This window comes from Jaculus jaculus, chromosome 9 (assembly GCF_020740685.1).
Source record: "Jaculus jaculus isolate mJacJac1 chromosome 9, mJacJac1.mat.Y.cur, whole genome shotgun sequence".
Lineage (NCBI taxonomy): Eukaryota > Metazoa > Chordata > Mammalia > Rodentia > Dipodidae > Jaculus > Jaculus jaculus.
The window spans coordinates 32,155,123-32,178,444 of NC_059110.1; the positions used below are offsets into that span (position 1 = coordinate 32,155,123).

The 23,322-nt window shown below is 36.2% G+C and overlaps 1 protein-coding gene across 5 annotated transcripts in view; it reads right to left on the reverse strand.

The window, feature by feature from the left end:
- The window catches only part of Eya4 (EYA transcriptional coactivator and phosphatase 4), a 280,436-nt gene that overhangs the window by 142,027 nt on the left and 115,087 nt on the right, over window positions 1–23,322 (reverse strand). The window lies entirely within an intron of this gene.

The window sequence follows — 23,322 nt, forward strand, 5'->3', positions numbered from 1 at the left end:
TGGTGTTATGAGAGTCACAGATGGCTTTGAATTTTCTACATAGCAAATGATGACTATGAACTCTAGATCTTTCTTCCTCTGCTGAATGCTAAAATTATGGGCATGTGCTACCATGCTCAGCTTGAGTATTGAATATTGAGGAATGCTCTATGCATAGTTAACTCAACAAAAATCCCTTAGTTAATATGAGTAATATGCAATCTACATTTATAAGTCACATTGTTGATATCCATGTTACAGTGGTCTATCTGTGCAACCTAAAAAAGTCAAGGTTTTTTTTTTTTTTTTAACATCAACTATGTGGCTTGGAGGTGAAAAGAAATGTACTGAGTATACAGCATGACCATGTGTGAGTCATGTAAAGGTAGGGTATTATATTTCCAACTCAAAAAGTAAATCTTTCCTGTTTTGACTTATAAGAATGCCTAAAAGTAAATACACAAAACCCTCTGCACTTTGAAAAATCTGTCTTTTGCTTTCAATTCTAAGCCAAGACATACTCCTTACCTAGGAAATAAACCATTTACTTGATTAGCTCCTGACTTGGCTTTGCTTCCTGTGCACATATTGCCATTGTATAAAATAAAACTGACTAGTAGAGAGATTGTCATTCTGTCCTTTTGGGTAATGTCTTCTAGACCTCAGGACTAGGAGATGGAGGAATAAAGAAATGTTTTCAAGATTAATGAATGAAGGAAGAGTGAGGATAAGGGAAGAGGAGAAGAAGGAAGAAAAAGAAATTTTGCTGTAGCAGCAGAAGCAAAAGGGGTAAAATTGGATACTTCGATTAAAATATCAACATAAAACTCATTGCAAATTCTATGGAAGTATTATTGTCTAAGAGATATAAGAACTCAATGAAAAGACACCAGATACATATCTTCCTTCTTTCTTATAAATTATCACCAGAAACTAAGATAGCTGCCAAGTGAATACAGAAAAATAAGCCCAAAGTGAAAGCCAAAGTCCTCAAGACTGTTACTTTGGGACTAACAGAAGAACACAAAAGAGGAAGGAGACGCAGTCCCAGCCAAGAGGCAGAGTCACACAGGCTTTCTGTGACTAGAAAACAATTCTTTTCTTTAGTACCTTTGACTTTCCAATGTGTTATTATCCTCCAAATAACTTAAAAAGAAAGATCTGATGAATTTACTCTTAACACAATGACTATAATACAGAAAATACATCTATTGCCATTTTTAATATCTAGTACCCACAGAATTCTAAGGCTTGTAACTAATAGTAATGTGCGGACAAAATGAGGCATTTTTTTTAGATATTGTTAGAGCTTTATATCCAGCTACCTGTTTCAAAGTGGAGATTTCATTCACTTCCTTCTCCACTAAATGAAGGAAGGATACTCTTCAGGATGTGTTAGCACTGGACAGGAGGTCTAGAATATGTCTGGAGGGTTTCAGGGAGCAAAGCAAGCCACCCAAAAGTAAACAGAAAAGCCAACAGATGACCTGGGATCTGAACTGACCAGTAAAGGCTGCAGCCCTCAGTGAATCTATCTGGCTCAAATAGATATTTCACTAATATGGATGGGGTTTGTCAGATGAGACATATTTTTAAGCCCCTATACCATGTAGTGAATTTGGAAATTTATCCTTCCTTAGCTTAATCCATGTCACTGAAGGGTTCTAAGATAGATGGCCTAGAATGCAATGACAGAGGGAACACACAGAGAGCATTGACCTTGTACATACAGTGAATCACTAAACTTGATAAGAGGATGTTGAGGGTTTTGAATTGAGACAGGAGCTAAGGGGGTAAGAATGGATGTGCTATGTAAATATTACTGAGGCAGAACTGGCATAATATTATAGTTGGCTGAAGTGTTAAGGGGAATGTGATCTGAACATTTCATCTCTCCTTGAAGAGACATACTGGATATACCAATCCAAAAGTGCCTGTTATTTAATAACAACTTCAGATCACTTCAAAATGTTTTATTTATTTATATATCCACTTAGTTTTCCATTCATTCATTTTAAGTACTGATAGTAGAACCCAGGTCCTCAGGCATGCTAGGCAAATGCTTTATTACTGAGATACAGCCTGGCCTCCAAACCTTATATTATTTCGGAATTAATGGAGATGATTTAAATGCATCATTAAGAAACACATATCTATGGTGCCTTGACAATGGAAGAAGAAGTCAATCAAGTGAACAGTTTACCTAATTTGGACAAAGTCTCCCACATAAAGGGTCAGGGACACTTTGCTAAATGGCATCTGCTGAGGTATGTACACCATGAAAGAAGAGTAGTTTTGTAGCTATGTATGACCTCTGTCTTCAATAAAATTTTAATTGACTGTGAATTACTATTAAATAAAGTAGAAACAAGCAGGCCATGACATGAGAATGAAGTCCATGTTCATAATTTAAATGATAACCTTAGTATTCATAAAATAAAAGAAGGTTGACAAAAATATGTTAAAGATAAAAACTGAATAGTGTTAGGTGCAGGTAATTAGCCATGTTAAGGTTAACTTTAACTTATTTAATGTGTCTTCAGAGGAATTATAAAAATGCAGGCAAAAGCAAAGCAAGGTAAATAGTTGAAAGTTCAGTATGATTAATATACAGTAAATACTGAAAATTCAGTATTGTTAATATTCAGTGAACATGCAAGTAATACAATAATGAATGCTTATTAATGCTAATATGCAATGGACATACAAGTCAAACATTGCTGAAAGTGTAATATAAAACTCAACAAGCATGCAGATAACAGCATGCTGAAAGTTTAATAATATTAATATCAATGAAAATCCAAATAACACAGTACTGAATTTTCACATGAAAGAGTGTATAGTGGCTAATATTTTTCATGTTTATTATATAGTAGAAATAATGCTTGAGTTCATGGTATTTTTGTCCCAGTTCCTACATAATACTGAAACTGCTTCATCTATAACAAGCTCTATGAAAGAATTTTAACGAGAATATGCAAAGAACTTAAGGTCATAAATATATAAGCTAAGGCACTTAAAATAAATATTAAAGCATCCTAATAGTTAAAATTTAATTTGAATCATAATGGCAATTACAGTATCTTATTGCTTATATTTTCCCATTCACTATGCTAGATTATGTACAAATGTATCTCATTAAACTCATGAATACAGGCATGATGAATAAAATCTTCATTTTTAATGTTTTAAATTTATTTGCACGCAGAAAGTGATAAAGAGAAGAGACACAGAGGGACTAGCACAGTAGAGCCTCCGGTTACTGCAAACAAACTCCAGATGCGCGCGCCACCTGTTGTTCTGTAAGTATAAAAGTAACATGGGATTTCTAGTTCTTAGTATGAAAAAAAGTGAAATATCTCAGCATTTTATATGCAGGGAAATAAATGAAACAATAATGAATGTTCTGGGTTGGATATAATCGTTTCCCCATTTTTCTCTATTTTTTATATAGCCACTGGAAAATTTAAAATACACGTACATCATTTTTTTTCAGTTGACCCAGTGCTAGACCAGTGTAAGTCTGTCTGCGTGGATCATGCATTCTATATATTTTAGGTGGAAAATAGAACAAAACAAGGTCAGCAGGGATAGGTGCAGAGAAGAAAAGAAAGCAGAAAATGGGATAGAAAAAACTGGCTAATGACAGTTATGTAATGAAGTATCTGTAAATTTCACAATACTATTTATTGTTCAAAAACGTTAGGCTTTATTTACACAAGTAGCATAAATTTAACTTTTAAATAAATTATATGGAATGGGAGATTTGGTGCTGAGAACTTTTAATAGCTGGAAAATATATGTAAACTTTTATAATTTTTAGAATGCTTTACATTGTGACATTCATACTAAAATATAACTATTAGCCTTATTTTTCCTGCACTTTTTCTAAGCACTATGCACTTTGAGTAGCTCACATTCTGTTGAGATAAATCAGAATTAACTCAGAATAGTACACAAACATGAACAAATTTCTTTTATCCCAGCTTCCATCTTCTCAAAAAGCTGGAATCAATTATCCCCATTATTTTCTACTTAATCTTGCTGTTTAGAATTCCTGAAACATTAACAATAATACAATACTAAAGGATGGAATCATGGACAGGGATATTTTCAAAAGACCTCTTTTGAAATTTCATCTTGTTTGGAAATCAACTTTAATGTCTTAGAGCTTTCTATACCATGATCACAGAAGGTCAATTGTGCAAATCTAAATCCAAGATAAAACTTCAGAAGTGGTAGTTTGTTAATACAATGAATAATTTATTATACATATTTTAATTCACAATATGTAAGACAATATTCATTTACTGAACTGTATAAGAACTATAGTGTAAAAACATCAAAATGACACGTTTTGCACTTGGAAAGTAGAAAGCAGCACTGTTCTCAATCCACTAAAAATGTTCATTCAATGGACACTGCTTCTTGTCTCCTACTAAAGCACATAATAATAAACACCAGATTTGGAACGAGGCACTCAAACTTTTTTTTTTTTTTTAAGGTATGGTCTCACTCTAGCCAAGGCTGACCTAGAATTCACTATGTAGTCTCAGGGTGGCCTTGAACTCACAGCGATCCTTCTACCTCTGCCTCCCGAGTACTGGGGTTAAAGGCATGTGCTACCAAGCCAGTATTTTTGTCAACTATTTTTATATTAATTTCTATATTCTCATTCTACTGACTATACTTTATTACTCAGAAGCTTCTCATATATTTCCAGTAAATTAGGTTTGAATTATTACTGCTTAAATAAAACATGGAATGATCAGTATATGTAAATAGAATTTTTTTCAAAACTTCAAATTTCTAGAATATTGTATGGGATTGGTAAAAATAGGTGACATGGAGCTTGCTGTCACCTGTTGAGACATTTCAGCTTTGTTTGTATGTCGAATGTGAATAATGCATAAGGGAATGTGAGAAATCTATCAGAATATTATAGAGAAGTGTTTTCTTGTATGTAGGTGTACTATATGGAATGTGTCTTATGTTTACATATACATATATATACTTTGTTAGGTACCAGTCCCTATATATATGTATATGTGTGTGTGTATATATATATATATATATATATATATATATATATATATATATATATAATGTATATATATATAAAACAATAGCCCAATAAGGTAAAATAACGCCTAATTTTAATTTTCTTTTTAGGTTGTGGTTTAGTAAAAATAAGACTTAAAATACCAATAGCTTCTTATATTCTATTATTTTAAAATATGATAAACTTTGGTTGGTCATATTTAAATTTTAAATGAAATAATGGTATTTAAGAGTCATTTCTTACACACATTCTGGCCTTATCCTGGAAATTTAAATTACATTGTCATTTAATATCTCTCAATTGAAGGACTTTTTCATTGCATTGATTTTCTTTTAAAAAAATGAGAATTTATCAATAGAGTTTGATGGGTGTTCCAGATCATCCTGATTGCTAATTAGTAGGACTAAGTAAATATGAATTACAATATATTCTTGCCTACTCTCCTTTAGAATAAATGAATAACAAAATAAATTATATAAATTATATAAATTAATTTTAAAATTGAATCCAAATATATAATTTTACAAATCAGTTTCTGCCCAAAATGATTCCAATATTTATTTCTAGCAGTGAATGAAAATATAATACATATATAGAACATCATTCTTTAAGCATATTATTTCGAAGCTAATAACATTCTAGAACTTAATAGGAATCTCACATTTTATTTTGACAACTTATGATCATGTGTGTATCCAATTATGCTATATTATTAAACAATTATATTATTTATACTTTAAATAGTATAATTTATCATGAGAAGATGATCATAAAATTGCTATACTCTTAGTTCTGTACAGAAACTAACTCAGTGATGTACAGTCTTGACTGGAGGAAACTAAGATGCCTCAAAATTTCTTGACAAGATCTATCCAATAGTTTAAGCTAAATGCCATGATTCATTTCTTTATCTTTTAAAAACAAAAAAGCAAAAATTGTTCATCAAAACACAAAAGTTAGGGTGGAGAAATTGCTTAGTGGTTAGGGTGCTTGCCTGCAAAGCCTTAGGACCAAGGTTTGATTCCCCAGTATCCACATAAAGCCAGATACACAAGGTGGCACCTGCTTCTGGAGTTAATTTGCAGTGGCTACACGCCCTGGCATGCCCATTACCTCTCTCTTATCTGCCTCTTTTCATCTCTCTCAAATAAATAAGTATTTTTTAAAAAGCACAGAAGTTATCACAAACAGTTATAAAGTAATGTTTCAATATGTATATATTTGAGATTTTTCAAGATAAATAAAATTCCACCTTGGAAAATGATAGGCACAATAGTTTTAGAAATCAACCATGTAAGCATTTCAATATTAAACAGTATTAAACTATTTTTAAAATGTATCATTTTCCTTAGAAATCAAAATCTTAGTGCCTTAAAAGGCATGAGTCTCGAAAATCCTTTTCATGGCTTTCAGGAAACTATCCTTCCTCCCTTTGTTAGGTACCAGTCCCTATCCAAACAACTCCCCAAGGACCAGCTTCCAAGTTGCCGTTTATTCACTATAATAAGGACCTACAGATAACTGGAAATCTGCATCTTTCCAATCAGATAAAAACTGATGTAATCCTTCCTGGAAATGATATATGCCCAGGATATAACTGAATTTTTTACTTCTAGGTGCAACACTAGACAAAATCAGCATAAAGAGTAGAAACAATAATGCTAGGATATTAATAACTAAACCCCACCACCAGCAATCTAGACTAGCAGTTATTTTACTCCTGTAGTACTGTGCTGTCAGTAACAAGTTCTTACTTGATTTCTGGTGCTCAGTGTAGGGGCCTTCCAGGATCCTGGCTTTGGGGGAGGGAGGTTAGACAAAAATCACACACTAGGGAGAAATTATATTTTAAGTGGAAAAAATTCTATAGTCTATAACTCTTCATCAACTATAACCACCACAATAACTTTCAAATTATTTGAGAGTTCATAGCAAGGTTGAATATATTTGAAAAGCAACTTAGTAACAAAAACACAGGAAAACAAGGCATGATTATTTATGTGTAGTACATAACCGTTAAACTCAATGCCAAACCACATTAACCTTTGAAATTCTAAAACGCATATTTTCTCCTTAGCTACACCATAGTTCTTTGTCACCTGCCATAAATACATAAATACCACATAAACTGTATGAATTATTTAGAAATATTTCAAACTCTTTCTAATGGTATTTTTCATTATCGCCCAACAGGGCAAAGGTAACTCAGCACTTAAAATACCACCATAAGATGCCTTAACATATCCTCTTACAGCTCATATGAAAGTTCCCCCTCTAAGTTTAGAAATGAGATAGATTGCTCATCTTTAGTAGTATACATAAAGACAATAGATTAGTGATTTGAAGGATTTTTATTCCTTCTCATATATGTCCATTATGAACATTTATAGGCATATTTCCCCATGTTTGTTGTTTTACTTTATAGCTTCTATTACTATTTATTTTTGTTTCCTGAAGTCCTGTGTGTCATAGGAAAAGTAGTTAAATTCTTTACATGTATCATAACAACAAAGCAAACTGGAATATTCTATTCTAAATGTAGAAAGTGTTACTTAATGACCATTGTGTTAATTTGGTTGGATCCACTGCAACTAATTGAATATTATTGATTCACTGTGAATCCTCAAAATAGAATCAGGGAAGAATAATTCCAGTCTTACATATCAGAATCTTCTGCTGTAGGTTACTGTAAATGAAAAACTTACGAAATAATGCTTTAAATAATCTTCAGAATTTATCCCTATCCCCTAAATCGAGAAAACTCAGTAATGTTTTGGCAATGTTTTTCCTCCCCCACCTTACCCGTTTCAAGATATTGGAATGTTATGGCCATAAGGTTAAGAAAAACTCTCCCATTTATCATGACCTGCCAAGCACAACAGGACCTCAGACAACCCAGCCCTCTACCACTTAACAAACTCAGCTCATCTTAGACATGAAACTAAAAAGGATGTGGCCACAGGCATAGATTAGATACCACATGTTTTAAAGCATAAATATCAATCATTGTGTAAAATACTTTGGTGCATCCAACATCATTTGCCTTTTAGGTGTAACTGATAACTGACCTTTCAAAGTTGAACAATTAACCATAGAGATGGTTTCCTTTGACAACAGAAAATTGCTGAATTCAAGTACAAATGTTTCTGATAAAGTTCTCTCTCTGTATCTATCTCTCTCTCATGTGTGTGTGTACGTGTGTGTGTACTTTAAGGTATTTTAAAATCATATCAGAACACTCTCTTAATGTGCCCACTGGTATTATCATTACACTGAAGGAAATTGGGAAATTCTTTAACATTTAAAAAAAATTGAAATAATTCAAACAAAGTTTTAAAGGCACTTTAAAATGGAATAGCATTCAATATCTGTGTATAGTAACAGGCTAATTTATTCCAGTACAACACAGTGAATAGAAAGGATATAAATATATAAAGACTGCTATATTTCCAAATTTCATAAATTTATGTTTTGGTCTATTAACAGTATTTTTTAAAAAGAAACAATTCTGAAGTGCTGGCATTAAATTCTTTACTTTTATATTTAAAAGTATACAATAAAAAAGTACTTATAGTTTTAAGCTATTTTCCACAGTAGTGTACAACACTGACAAGCTTTAAAATCTATTGTAAGGCAACTGCACGTTAAATGTGTCCTGCACACCCATTGTTATAAAAAAAAACTTATGACTAGCCTCTTCTCCACAGATATAATACAAAATGAATTAATACAAAAATGAAATTCTTTATGGCAGAATTAATAAAACACAGACTGTTGTAAAATTTACACTATAAAAAACACAAGTTATATATTTCCTGTTTGGATAGATTTTCTATCAGTTCAAGTAATAATTAAAATTACCTGTGAAGACGAGGCTTAAGAGAAACAGTTCCATGAGTGACACATTTTACACATCTAACTATGGAGTCAGATGTTAACCATTTAGTTTGCAGTTAAAGTGGGGTAGTTTATTACAGAAAGTTTTTAATTCAGAAGTTGAGTATTTGGATGAATGTAGTATTGAATCAGTTAACTTCACAATTTTTCTGGCCCTAAATATTTGTCATTCCTAAAAACATTGTTAGATTCTGCACTCCAAGTATAAAATAGATCCCCAGGGTAGGAAAACAAGGGTTAAAGAGTAAAGGAATTATAGATAAGGTCTATCTGTAGTGAAGGTCTCATTCTAGGTAAAGCTAATAAATAATTTAGATGGACTTACGATTTTTTCCTCTTTGACCTCAATTAAAATGGCTTTCTCAGACTTGGGTGTAAGCACAATTTATCCTGATTTCCTCAGCGTGCACTCGTGAAGTCATCTGGCTTTTGTATTTCTTCAACAGCTGTACTACCTTTAAAATTGGCTTGCACCATTTCCCTAAAGAAAACCGTCAGGCTGTCCTAGGACCCACACAAACACCTTCATTTCTGCTGGTGGCTCTGAGCTCAGAAAGTCCGACTGGACAAATGGAAATTATGAAATTTATCAAGAAGTTGGAGGAAGACAAAGAAACATCAAATTAGAGATTAAAAACAAACAAACTGATCTCTTTCTTCCTTTACAAAAGAAGTTATGACTCAAAGCACTATATGTTAATCAGCATTTGCTAAGCAATATTTTAGTAGTTTAGTAAACTTAGATAAGCATTTTGATAAGTAACATTTAGCAAACTTTTGGTTCAAAGACAGAAAAGTCAAATAATGGTCCAGTGTTTTAGAAACTAATAACTGTGACTAAGAAAGTGTCTGGACACAGGCGAGATTGGGTGCTCAATGGACCCTGGAAACCAAGTGGGATAACGTTATTGGCTGGGATAACTTATTCTCCCTTTTGTCTGCAGGTTCCCTAAACTCTCTAACTTTGGCAGTAAATCAGTTTTCACAGATACTTAGAAATGGGGGATATGTTCTCCTCATGTACTGTGTTTTTAACGTATTTTCTTTATTTTTAACAAAAACACAAGAGTACCAACAGCAACCCTTCCTTCGATTCCAGTGACAATTCATTCACCTCTCAGCCCCTTTTATGCAGCCACACAGCAGTTTATACTCTTTTCATCTTATGACACAAAGACCTGAGGATAGATTTAACTACTGAAACCAAAGCATTCTCAAGGCTTCCACATCTTGAACTTTTAAATCAAAGTTTATGCGCAAGTACACATCCAAATGAACACAAAGCCAGCGAAAAATCTTGGCACTTTTATAAGAATTTATAAATTAAGCTTGCTCTTACTACTATATGATTCCAGTAAAACAGTAACACTCCATAAATGGAGGGAAGCCTACATTCTATAATACCATATAGAATATTTATCATTTCAAATCTAATGCAGGTCAGAACACAGCGCAAGGTTCCAAAACAACTTACCCAGAAGATAAACCCTTACTTAAGACAGCTTGTGATAGTTTTAAAAATATTGTAACATTACAACTGTGAAGGGAAATCTTAGTCTGTTGGAAGTTAAATAGTGACATACATGAAATATATTGCCAATGATCGGATTACGTGCACTCCTCCCGTCATTAATACAATACAGAGTAGCTGAACTTTTAAAGGATAAACAAAGACAAATTGTATTTAAAACTTTAAGCACAGGCAGATTAAAGATTTTCTTCAATTGGCCTCCTTCTATGAACATATTTCTCCTATCATCTTTGTGCTAAAAATACTTATTTTAATTAGCAAAAATATTTACTTTTTAGAACTGCCTAAACTTAAGTGTACAACAAGCCATGTTACACAAGACTAATGACAATGAAAATAAATGCTCTACTCAAAAGCTAACTACAACTTACCTTAAATATCAAACACCTGAAACAAATTCCGGTTGTATTTGCAAGTGAGTTTTCTGCATGTGTGTGTGTGAGAAGTTCGACAGCCAATAAATTCCTGAATGCAGTGCAAGTAGAGAGAAACCTGCTGTAAGGATGGCAGAACTCTCTGAGTGGTTTATGGTCTCTAGCCAGCATCCAGGTACCTTTAAAAATACTTTGTTGGGATGTGAGCCCTCACGCTCTGGATGGATGCAGCAATGTGAGTTAACAAGGAGGAGACCTGGAGACTACACAGTCTTGGCTCTGGCGAATGGCTTTCTACGCCCTTCTGTTTATAATAAGATGGCTTGCTGACAAAGGTCACCCCCACCCACAGCTCCAGTCTCCCTGTGGGACCTAATGGTACAGCATTTATCCTGAGGTCCTGCTAACAAAGCCTCATCTCCTCAATGACTTTGTCTACCTGCTGTCATGTGACCCATTCACACCCATTGTTGTCGTTTCTCAAAGAGTTAAAGCCCTGTATTCAATTTTCAAGAGGCACTTTACTTTCGACTTCTTTCAAGGCAAAATATCTCTGTAGAAGAAATACTTCATAGCAGGTTAATATCCAAGAAGATGATGCTCATTTAAGTTCCCAACCAGCATTTTCCATTTTTGCTTCTTTAAGGCTTTTTTGTTTTGTTCTATTTTTGGAAGAAGGCAAAGAATGTAAGATTTGATTTTCATTATTGTCTTAAGCACAAAATATTCTTTTCAGTACTTGTGTATGTCAAAAAATGGAAGAATAATTGCAGGCATTCTTACTTAACCTTTTAAAACTTTTTTCTGCTTTTATTTGTTTGTGTGTAATATGTGTATGTGTAAATATGTATTGTGTATATATGTATAACTAGATGTACATGTATGTGTTTGCATGTGTATGTTTGTGTCTATGAGGCATGCACATGTATGGGGACATGCATGCACATTTGGAGGTCAGAGGACATCCTCAAGGTATTTCTCCCCTCCTTCCAACCTTTTGAATTTCTTTGAGGGACAATTAAAAATGTTTACAAAAGTTATTATTTTATGTAGCATGTCTTCTAAAATAAAGCTTTGTATGGTTGTAAAAGAAAGAAGAGATACATTAAGTTCTAATGAACTAAAACTTGAACAGCTGAATTTGAGAGAAGGCTGTAATTTAGCTAATGTTTTTATTTTGTTCTAGTTTCTGACAAAGTCTATTGTTTTCATCACAGAAAATAATGTCACTTTTAGCTCTCATCTAATTAAAAGTATGTATTACAGACCAAAAATAAAAACTGGATTCACTTCATAAGTTCCTCAAATTTTTCCAGGCAGCATTTATTGGTATTTTGGGAACTGCTACCTCCAACTTGTTTATATAATTCTTATATGAGTTCTTTCAATTTTCTTGATCTTTACAGCTGGGTGCTGAACAATTCTGTGGCCTACAGGCAAGTAGAAAGTACCTCATCTAAATAATTGGCAGCATGAGTATTTCTTGAAGGAGTTCTCACATTCAAGGGAGGAGCGAAATGAATAGTCACTTCCCTATTTCAGCCCTGGCAACAGGACAGAATCACCAGTGCCCCAGGAGCTGAAGACGGCGCTGTCTCCCCACTGCTCTGATGCTGAGAGACTGTACAAGCTCAGTTAGCACCTCAACCTGGAGCACAAGTCCAGCCTCTGTCCACATGCCACGCATGGTTAAGTGATGGAGAACTACCTATGTCCAAGTTCATAAAATGTGTCAGTTGGGCCATAGCCCCAGAGAGTCACCCTGGTGAAGTGCAATACTTTGTACATAGTGGAGTTAGGGTCACTAAATACGATGTCTTTGCAGCCAAATATTCTCAATTAGTGCTTCTTGGGTATTGTGGTATAAATTACATTTTTTAACTCACCAGAATGTGTTTTTGAAATGGTTACTTTCTCAAGGGATTATAGGTCTTTCAATATTTTCTCGGTGCTTAGGAGCTCAAGACTCATTCATTGGAGCAAAATATGTTCCTGTTCCTAGTATAATAGAGGCCCATCCAACCATGCCTAAAACTCTAAGAAGGAGAAAGTATGTCTTTCATGCATCAAAGAAGGTTGGGTGGATTATAATTTTCTTTCCTAATCTTAAGGCAGAAGAAAAAAAGTCACAACAAGAGAAATGCACCATAAACTTTGAAAATATAGCTATTTTGAAAAGAACTCCTTGAAGAATAAAAATACTTTTTTTCTGATGAGAAATAATCTTTATTTCAGGCATATGTTTTTTTCACATATGTATGTGTGTGTGGTATGCATGCTTGTGTGAATGCATGTTTGTATATATGTAGTATCACGTGTGTGCATGCATGTGGATGCCAGATGTCAATACTGAGCCTGTTCTCAATCACTTTCCACCTTATTTTTAGAGACAGGGTCTCGTGCTGAACTTACAGCTCAGTTAGACTAGCTAGCCAGAAAGCATCAGTGGTCTTTCTGTCTCTGCTTCCTTCTAAGTGCCTGTCACCTTCCTTGACTATCACAGGAGTATGGGGTTTGAATTCAGGTCTCATGCTTGCATACAAGCACTTTGTTTTGTTTTTCTTTTACTGATATACTTCCCCAGCCTTGTGTGTGTGTGTGTGTGTGTGTGTGTGTGTGTATAGTATGTGTAGTGTGGTGTGGGGGGTACGCATATGTGTGCAGATGTGTGTGCATTATGCATGCATGTGTGGAGGCTAGAGGAGGATTTTAGGTGCTCTCTATCACCCTCCAGGACCTGAGTTGGAAGCATGGATGGCCATATACCACTCTTTGCTTGGGTGCTGGAGAATCAAACTTAGGGCTCATCAGTCTCTCTCAGGTGCTTGTGCTTACATGACAGCTGCTCTTACCCACTATTTCATCTTCTCAGCTTATTTTTAAAAATATTTTTATTTATTTATTTTCAAGGATAGAGAGAGAGAGAGAGAGGGAGGAAGAGAGTGAGAACGGGCATTCCAGGGCCTCCTATAATTGCAATAACACTCCAGATGCATATTGTGCATTTGGCTTTATCTGGATCCTGGGGAACCGAGCCAAGCCAGTGAAGCTTTGTAAGCAAACATCTTAGCTGCTGATCCATCTCTCCAGCCCTGAACCTATTTTTAATGATGTTTTATGACAGAAATTGCTACAGTGTCTTTCCATTTCTAGCAAGCCACCAACAACTAATTATGTAATCTGAATCGAATATATTAACTATTCTCTCTGTCAGTTTTCCCACCTGTGAGATGAAGATTTTCATCATAGACTGCCAATGATTCCAGCATAAACCACAAATTTTAAAGGACTTCATCTGCCAAATGTATTTTAGTTGCCAATAGTTATTTTCATTATCCTATATTTCAAATAGGGTTATTAATCAGTTATTATGACACTGTAGGGATAAGTGAGTTGCTAAGATAAACTCAATCAAAGGGGCTAGATATTTTTAAAAGCTGGTAAAGGCTCCTTGTGAGTAATTGCTTAGCTTCTTTTCATTTCTTAATACTGAAAACAACACCTTGACCTCCCACAACTCTACAGTCCTTCAGACTATATCTGTTAACAATTTAAGTGCAGTTAGGAAGGGTGAGGGTTTACCTAACATTGTGATAAACATGAGACTATTATGAACTTCTGACAGTGGGTACATTGAATGGCAGGGACATGCAGACCATCGGAGCCACACAGGTTTTTGTGGTATTCGTGACTGTCCTACAAAGCATTATGCAAAAGTGAGATTAGGTTTATTCATTTGTGATGTCTTTGGGAGTTGGATGATGTCTTGAGAACATGTGTTTAAACTAAAAACATCATTTACTGTGGTTTCATGGTGTGCGCTCCTTATTCTCATGATGGCTACTCATTCTTTGTAACTCGTAGCATATGGCAGATGCCTACATGCTTCCTTCTTGTACTTGGGGTCTTCCCACCTTTTGACACCCTCCTCTGTACCTGACTTATTATCTTTCCTCCCCAACCTTATAGAATACCTCCAGGTTTCTCTGCAGCATTTCATGACTAACTGTAAGTTAACTTTTTGGACAACTCCAAGGAAACATATTTGAAATTAAGAGAGAAAAGTCGACCAACATGGGAAAATAAAACAAAAAAGTATAGTCATAGAGGATTAAAAACAATTGAAAAGTGATGGAGACATAAAAAATAATTTAAATTTTTTTCATGTACAATAAGGTCCAAATTGCTAGTTTTGTGAAAATTATGTGAATCAGAACCAAACATAAACCTCAAACCACACCAGTTTCCTTAAGTAGGTTACTAGCATGATATAACCTATAACCTCAGTGACTACTTTTACATTAATCTGTTGGCAAGTCATGGCTATGCCATTATATAACAAATGCCATATGGTATCAGTGTGATCATTATGTTTTCCACTTGTTTAATCTTCTTTTCATGATAAGACTGACAAAATCAAGTACATTCAAAAGCCAAAAGGATGATGGAAATTTGTTTTAAGAGGAGGTGGGGCTATTAGCAAATACATTGTCTGCCCAAATTATTCAAATGCCATACTTCCCCTCCAGATAATTCACATTGTCTCCTATATTCAATATTGTCTACTTATATTGTAGAATCCTGAATTTTTATTAAGGAAAGACATACATCCTCTGAGTCCCAAACTCTCACCTCCTCCTGTTTAATTTGCATTCCACTTGAATATCACATGAGCATCTTGACTTCAGCATGTCCAGTGAAAAGCATTTTATTACTTCTCTGACAACCTCATCTATACTGTGTTATTCTTTTGAAACAAATGAAACCCCCAAAACAGAGACACTTGATCCTTTCTACAAAGCCTATATCTAAATTTATCATCAACTTTACTTGGTGTATCCTTCCAAGAATGACAGGTCTGCTCACCTCTTTCCATCTCCTTAGCCATCCATTTAGTCACAACCATCGTCACCTCTCATTTGGATTGCTCATCAAAATAAAACAAAACAAAACACCAAAGGCAGCCTTCTTTCTATGTTAACTGTCCCTTTTTTTTTTTTTTTTTTAGCTTTTGTTGTAATCTATCTAGAATCTATTTACCACATTGCTAACTACATTAACTATATTTTCTTCTTTTCTATATTCTGATACTCTGGCACATGTGGTCTGAGTCATTGCACCTTTCAGGACTAGCCAACCATTATAGACAACATGATGAAGCCTCCTTTGCACATGAAAATTAATAAATCCAGACCCTTCACACTTATCCCCTATATCAACCTGTCATACACTAATCCTGTATTAGGAACTTCCATAATCACAGTGACAAAAATACCTTGTGAAAGCAAGCTAAGGGAAGAAGGACATATTTTGGCTTGTGGTTTCAGAAGTTTGGTCAAAAAGGGAGGCCTGGGGGAATGGTTCAGTCAGTGGCAGCAAAGGCAAGAGTTATCATACACTGGCAGATAAGGAAACAGAGAGAGCCCTAACCAGGGCCAGGTGTGACTTTCAAAGGCTTGCTCTTGGTGATGTTCATCTGTCAGTCATGCCCTACTTCCTTAAGGGATCCCAGCCTTCCTAATTGTTCCAAAAGCTTGGGACTAAGTGTTGAAAACATGAGGTTGTAGGAGACATTTCACATTCAAATCATAATATAAATCACCTGAGGACAGATTCTAGACAACTAGAAACTACTGTGATATCCCAAGACCACTTCATTGTTTAAATTCACCAGTCCTAAGTTTGTTTTTCTTCCTGCTCTGCCTTACAGATGCCTCAACAAAGGGTCTAAATCAGCACTCCACCATTATGCCTCCTAATAAAGACTGTTGCTTTCCTTGTGTGATCCTTTGTGATGTGGTGTGTGCATTCCCCAGGAGATGAAATTTTTTTCCATGCCATTAGTAGGTACATGTCATTGCTCACTCAGTTCTACAAATTAAAGGCCAGTGGGAACTGACAAGCCCAAAAGAGGTTCCAGTGATATATATATATATATATATATATATATATATATATATATATATATATATATATATGTGGTATGTTTTAAACCACTCCACTTTGGGCAGGAGTTACAAGTCTGCAATGGCAGCCATCTTTATCCAGTGGATATCTCCATTGTCTCTGGTATTTGTTCTACAAGTCATTCCCCATTAGCTACCTGGAGCTATATATATATCAACACATAAATAGACACCTGGAATCATGAAAGATCCCCCTTTCATTGGCCTAGGTTTCACGGATACTAGAAGAAGCACTGCAGTTGTGCATTGTCACATTGATTGATTATGAAACATCTAGGGCATTAATGAGGCTCACTTTGTGTGTGTGTGTATGTATGTGGGGGAGGGCCATTTCAAAGGCGAATCAAGAAGGGAAGACTTTCTCATAATGCAACAGGACCATCCTATGGGCTGAGGCCCTGAACTGGATAAAAAGAGAAAAAGAAGAAAGCCAGCTGAATGCTAGGATTCATCTCTTCTTGCATCTTGGTCTCCTGAGATGGGAGCAAGCAATCTCATGCTCCCATCTTTATATTTTTCAATGCTTTCTGCCCCCCTCCAGCTCCCACCATGGCAGACTATGAGCTAAACTGTGAGCTGAAGTAAACCCTTCCTTCCTCCAGGTGCTTATTTTTGTCAAGTATTTGGCCACAGAAATCGGAAAAGTAGCTAGTACCCAGAGCACAGCGATACTTGGAGAAAAGTTTTCTCAACTAAATGATCGCTATCCTTATGGCATAGGACTATTCAATCTAGCAAGAAAACTCAAGTTGTTAAACTGCAGTGTTTAAATTCCTATCTCCCTTGTGGCCAAGTTGTCATACAGAGGTTATAACAAACAGGCGGCCTGGGACAGTTGCTAGAAGATAGAAACCTTCATGTCTGGGAGTGGTCAGGATTATATTCTAAATTTTCGAAATCATTCTCTATGACCTCTTGTCCTTTTCTTTCCATTTTTAACCAAGGAAGCTGCTGGAAGAGGATGATCCTTAACTAGGACAGTTAGATTCAGTTACCAAATTATCTTACCAACACCACAGGGAGCCAGGGAAGTAGTTTTACATCTTTTACAAGTGATTTTAAGCAGATCATTCAAACACTCCCTTATATAACCTGAAGTGTCTGTGGATAGTAGGGAGCATGGTAGAGTCAATGATTATGACTAGGTGCCCTGGCATTCAGGATAAAAGATGCAACTCTGTTAGAATGGATGTAGATTTGTTTGGTGTGGCTGGCATTGGCTAACTGGAATATGCCAGTAAAAGTATAACCTGACAATGTGTCAACACAGGGAGGTACCACTGACAAGCCCAAAAGAGGTTCCAGTGCCATGTATGTGTGTGTATATATATATATATATATATATATATGTATGTATGTATGTATGTATGTATGTATGTATGTATATATGTATATAATATGTCTTAAACCACTCCACTTTGGGCAGAAGTTACAAGTCTGTGATGGCAGCCATCTTTATACAAGAAACAGAACTCCCTTTTGTTTGCCCCCAGCCTGACACTGTGGTCATGTGGAATGTCCAACACAATGACAAAACTAGGACGTAATTTGAGTAATTTAGACAGCACAGGGAGAAACAGGGGCTTGTTACCCACTGGTTCTCATCAGAAAGGGATTCTTACCATCTATAGTAATCATCCTGAGGTAGATTATGGTCCTAAAGATCATCAGTTTTCCTCTTTCAGTTGGTAATTTTTCGTTTGGAACACCCATCAACAAGGTCATAGACAACGTTCCCAGAGACAAGAACACCGGCTTCTAGAGTAGGGACTGGAACTGGGAGAACTATCTCGTCATCTGATTAGTGAACATAAACACTATGTCTGTGTTTAGTTCTGAACAGATAATGAAGAGGCTGTGCACGCATAGCAACCCAATGCATCAGGTCAGCCAACCATCAGTGAATCAGGCACAGGCACGCAAAGAAACTCTGTCCTCTGGAACACAGGAACTGCCACATTTTTTAATGTGAAGAAGCCCCTGGTATCTAGCTATCTGCATTCCTGAACACATCTTTTCCATTTGACAGCCCAAGCTTTCTGGATCTTCACACCTTGAAAGTCATTACATCAGAACTGACCACTCCAAAGCGGAACTTTCAAGCTAAAGAGTTACATGGACTCCATGGGCCAGTGTTCAATTCAATTTTCCAAAGTCATAAACCTAGTGCCCATGTGAGACAGGTTAGGGATATGGTTATATCATGAACCCAGAGGCAATCTCCATATATGGTGAGTCATGAACCCAGAGCAATCTCCAGATATGATGAGTCATGAACCAGGAGGCAGTCTCCAGATATGAGTCATGAACCCAGAGGCAATCTCCAGATATGGTGAGTCATGAACCAGGAGGCAATCTCCAGATATGATGAGTCATGAACCAGGAGGCGATCTCCAGATATGATGAGTCATGAACCTAGAGGCAATCTCCAGATATGGTGAGTCATGAACCCAGAGGTAATCATCTCTAGAGGGACACTGCTCCATTTGCCAGAGGCTTTAATCAAAAAGAACAAAAAAGACATCAGCTATGGATACTTGAAGATCTTGCAAGGCCAAGAAATTTTTGGGAACCCAAAGATACTAGCACTTCTTTGCATTCAAACCTTCCTGATCACGGACATCCTCTTTGGACTACATAAACATTTACGCTATAATTAGTTAAAATATAGCTGTGGAAGTTACAACAATGATATACTGATGTGGCCCATTGGGTCCCATTTACAAAGTCTGTTAGCTGCATTCTCCCATTGTGCCAAACTCAAGGCTGAGTCCAGTTGCCCCCCTCTGCAGGGCAGAATGGTGAATTGGAAACTTGTATTTGAAGAATCATGAACATACTAGGTCTGCTGGTGCAGGCCCGTATCCTAGCTACTTCCTGGTACTGGAAAAAGAAAAGAACCATGGAAGCTTTAGTCCCATTCTTCCTCAGAGTTCTCCAGCATATTCTTTCTGTTCTCCTTTGGAATAGGAAGAACTTGGTACTTCCATGCCTCAAATCCATTATTGTCCTTAAAATATTCCAGGTTGGGAAGGAGGGGTAAGGGAATCAAGAGACACAGCAGGACAAAATAGGTCCATGCTAGCAAACAAGTGAATTTACTCTCAGTTTTGATTGGCAGCTGGCTCAGGACTCAGCCCCGTGAACTCATGTTCTTAGACCACCAAGGCTCTTGGCATCCAGATCACTAGTATTGACAGTAACTGCTTTAGGGTGGGAAAGTTCTTCACTTCGCAGCCATAGCCACTTTCTGGTGATGGATATGGAGTTTCTCCAATTGGTTGACCAAGCTTGACTTGACTAGCAAGAATATTTTTTGCAGTCTGGTTGCATTGAGGGCAGTTGCTGCTCCATTGTTATAACATCCAAAGGTCCCATCTCTGTTTCAATGTAGGAGTGATGATATTTTTTTCAAGGAAGAAGGATGACTGCAAGAATTTGTCTAGATTTCTTTCAGTTTCTCATTTTCTAATGTCACAAGTATCAATCTATTCCAGGACAGGAAGAGCTCAAATATTAGTCAAAACTTCACCTATGGCTTCCTATAGGACTTTTTCTATCCCAAGGAAATTTCCACAACAGGGGTAAAGCCCAATGGGCTGACCTCAAACCACCTGACATAATGACTAGAAAGCCCTTATGCTTGCTTGAAGCAAGGTCAGCAACAACCTTAATATCTTGAAGAACACTCAGATACTCAGATTATAATCATCTCATCTCCCAATTCTTACATAATTAGTGCAAGAAAAGGGACAGCCATTTATTTCTAGATTGGTCAAACAATTTGGTCAACATGTTCACTAAGGGAGTCCATGTCCCTCAGATGTCATTATTTGATTCATGAGGTTCTCATCCTTTTCTGTTCCAGAAAGTTGTGTCTTAGCATCATATCTACACCAGTAAAACTGCCCTGAGGTATAAAAACTCTGAGGTTTTACCCAAACCACAAGTTGACCAGTTAGCATACCACAATTTTACAAATACTGGCACAATATGCAAGACCTCTAAGCCAGAGACTATTGATAGCAATAATGAACATGAAGGCATCCAAATTTGCTGCATCTCTTTCCTATATGCTGACACACACACACACACACACACACACACACACACACACACACACAATGAGTTTCATTAGTGCAAGACAACACTGAGGTTAAGAAACTCAAATATTGTATAATGGGCAGTGCATATGCATGCCATTTAGATCAAATCCAGGAATTATCTTAATTACTCTGGGCAGTAAGCATGCCCACCATTAGCTAGAGAACAAGGTGCTACCAACATCCTTGAAAAGATAGTCTGACACAGGAATACTTTTAATACCTTAACTCATGATAAATGAAGGCATCTGAGGAAGAAGGAGAGAATTATCTTCCACCAGTAGACTCAAATATCCCAATCTAAACCACTTCTGTGGTTTCCTTATGCCTGGAATGCAGTCTAAAAACAAACATCTCTGAATACTTTGATCATTCCAATCCTTTTCTCACATCAGGAACTTTATGCCTATGATCTCATGGGTGAAATAGAGAGCAGAATCAAGTTCACTAAATTTATGATTTAATTGAGATATAGAAGACTAACTGCTAGGAGTGTGGGAGTGTGAAGGTAAACTTACTGGAGGGCAGTCTGCTTAGAGAAACGTTTCAGTCCTCAACTTCAATCCCCAGGATCTCAAATGAAATGACACTTCTTCTTGGCATCACTGTTTTCTGGTGTGTACAGATACTGAGTCATCAAATACACACACACACACACACACACACACACACACACACACACAAAATGATTGTAGTCAGATCTGATCTGGCATTCATTTTTTTTCTCAAAAGCAAATGCCAGCATATAGAAGGCACTCCATCAGGGTCATTATTTTTCTCCCAATTACCTTTCCTCTTCACAGATATCTGTTTCTCTTGGGCAGAACATATATTTTTATAGTGCTTATGGTCACAATGAGGAAACCAGTGCTCACTACATTTCCTATGGCTGGTCCTCAGTAGTAAAGCAAGGAGTAGGAAACTTTTAACCTCCTAACACTGTTAGTCATTCCGCTGGAATCACCCTAATAGAGTAATGTCCATCATAGTGCTTGCACTTGATATACTGTGTAAATGAAATCCAAAGCACATCTGTCTTGATATATGTAAAGCTATTTTCTTCCTATCCTCATATGTATATTTCACTCCATAAAATAACACTTGTGTGTATCAGGAATTATGAGGTTCCTTAGTTAAATTGAATCACTTCCTCAATTTCTGTCTATAGATGAAGCACACTCCATTCCTTCTTTCTTATAGATTTTGGGACAGACACCAGATCACATTTATTTAGTGGAGTGTGGATAAAGATAAGCAAGCAATATTTTGGCCTTAGAGCCAAAGATTTATTTCTCTTAATCTGGCTTTATTAACTATAAGCCTCACATTGTCCCCTGTTACTCTATGATTTTTCACAATCCATCCACAAATGTTCAGGAAATGAGATTAGTTTCTCAGACATCTACAATTTCATAGACATATTTCCTCTATCGGCACATGTTTTATTTTGTGGGTAGATGTTTTCAAAGTAAAAATAAGTTTGTAATTTAAAATAATTGTGGGCTGGAGGGATGGCTTAGCAGTTAAGGCATTTGTCTGCAAAGCCAAAGGACCCAGGTTCAATTCCCCAGGACCCACGTTAGCCAGATGCACAAGGGGGCACATGCTTCTGTAGTTCATGTGCAGTGGCTGAAGGCCCTGGCACACTCATTCTCTCTCTCTCTCCCTCTTTCTCTGTCAAATGAATAAATAAAATAAAAATTAAAAAAAAATAATGGCATATCACTGACTGTTAATCCAAAACTGTCTTGGGAGATGTGCAGCTCTAATCACAAACTTCAGAAATATCTACGTAATGTTGAGTCTCTTTGACCTTCACCTATCAGAAAGAAATAAACATGGGTCAAAGTTGACTTCTGAACAATTAGGAAAAAAGAATACAGAGACTAAAATGAATAGGGTAGAAAGATGACCTTTCATTGAGAGGTGATGAATACATTGAAAACTTAATATGCTAATTTTCATGTTATTAGCTCCTGAAAAAGAGACAGGGGAATAGCTGACAAGAAGGAACCAAGAAGTAGCAAGAATAGAAAACTTGACATTCAGGTAGAAGATGCATGAAGATTTTTATGCTGGGACGTAGTCCTTCGATGTCTCCATTCTCTATTAGGGATTTAGGTCATTAACCTACTGTATGGTGATGACTCTGGTCATCGGAGCAATTTGTACGTGGTCAGCCATGAGATTTCCCAGATCAACGCGTCAGAGACTTGTGCTAGTATTGGCGAGGTGACCTTTGGTAAGTATTCTTAACTCTCAGCACCTGTCATTGTAGACAACCACACAAAAATCCCCAGGGTCATGCATCTCTATGGGTTGCCATAGCTGATGTCCATGAATGTGAGCTATAATTCACCAGGCTCTGCACCATAGGTCACAGCAGTCCTCTCCCAGATTGCCACATTCC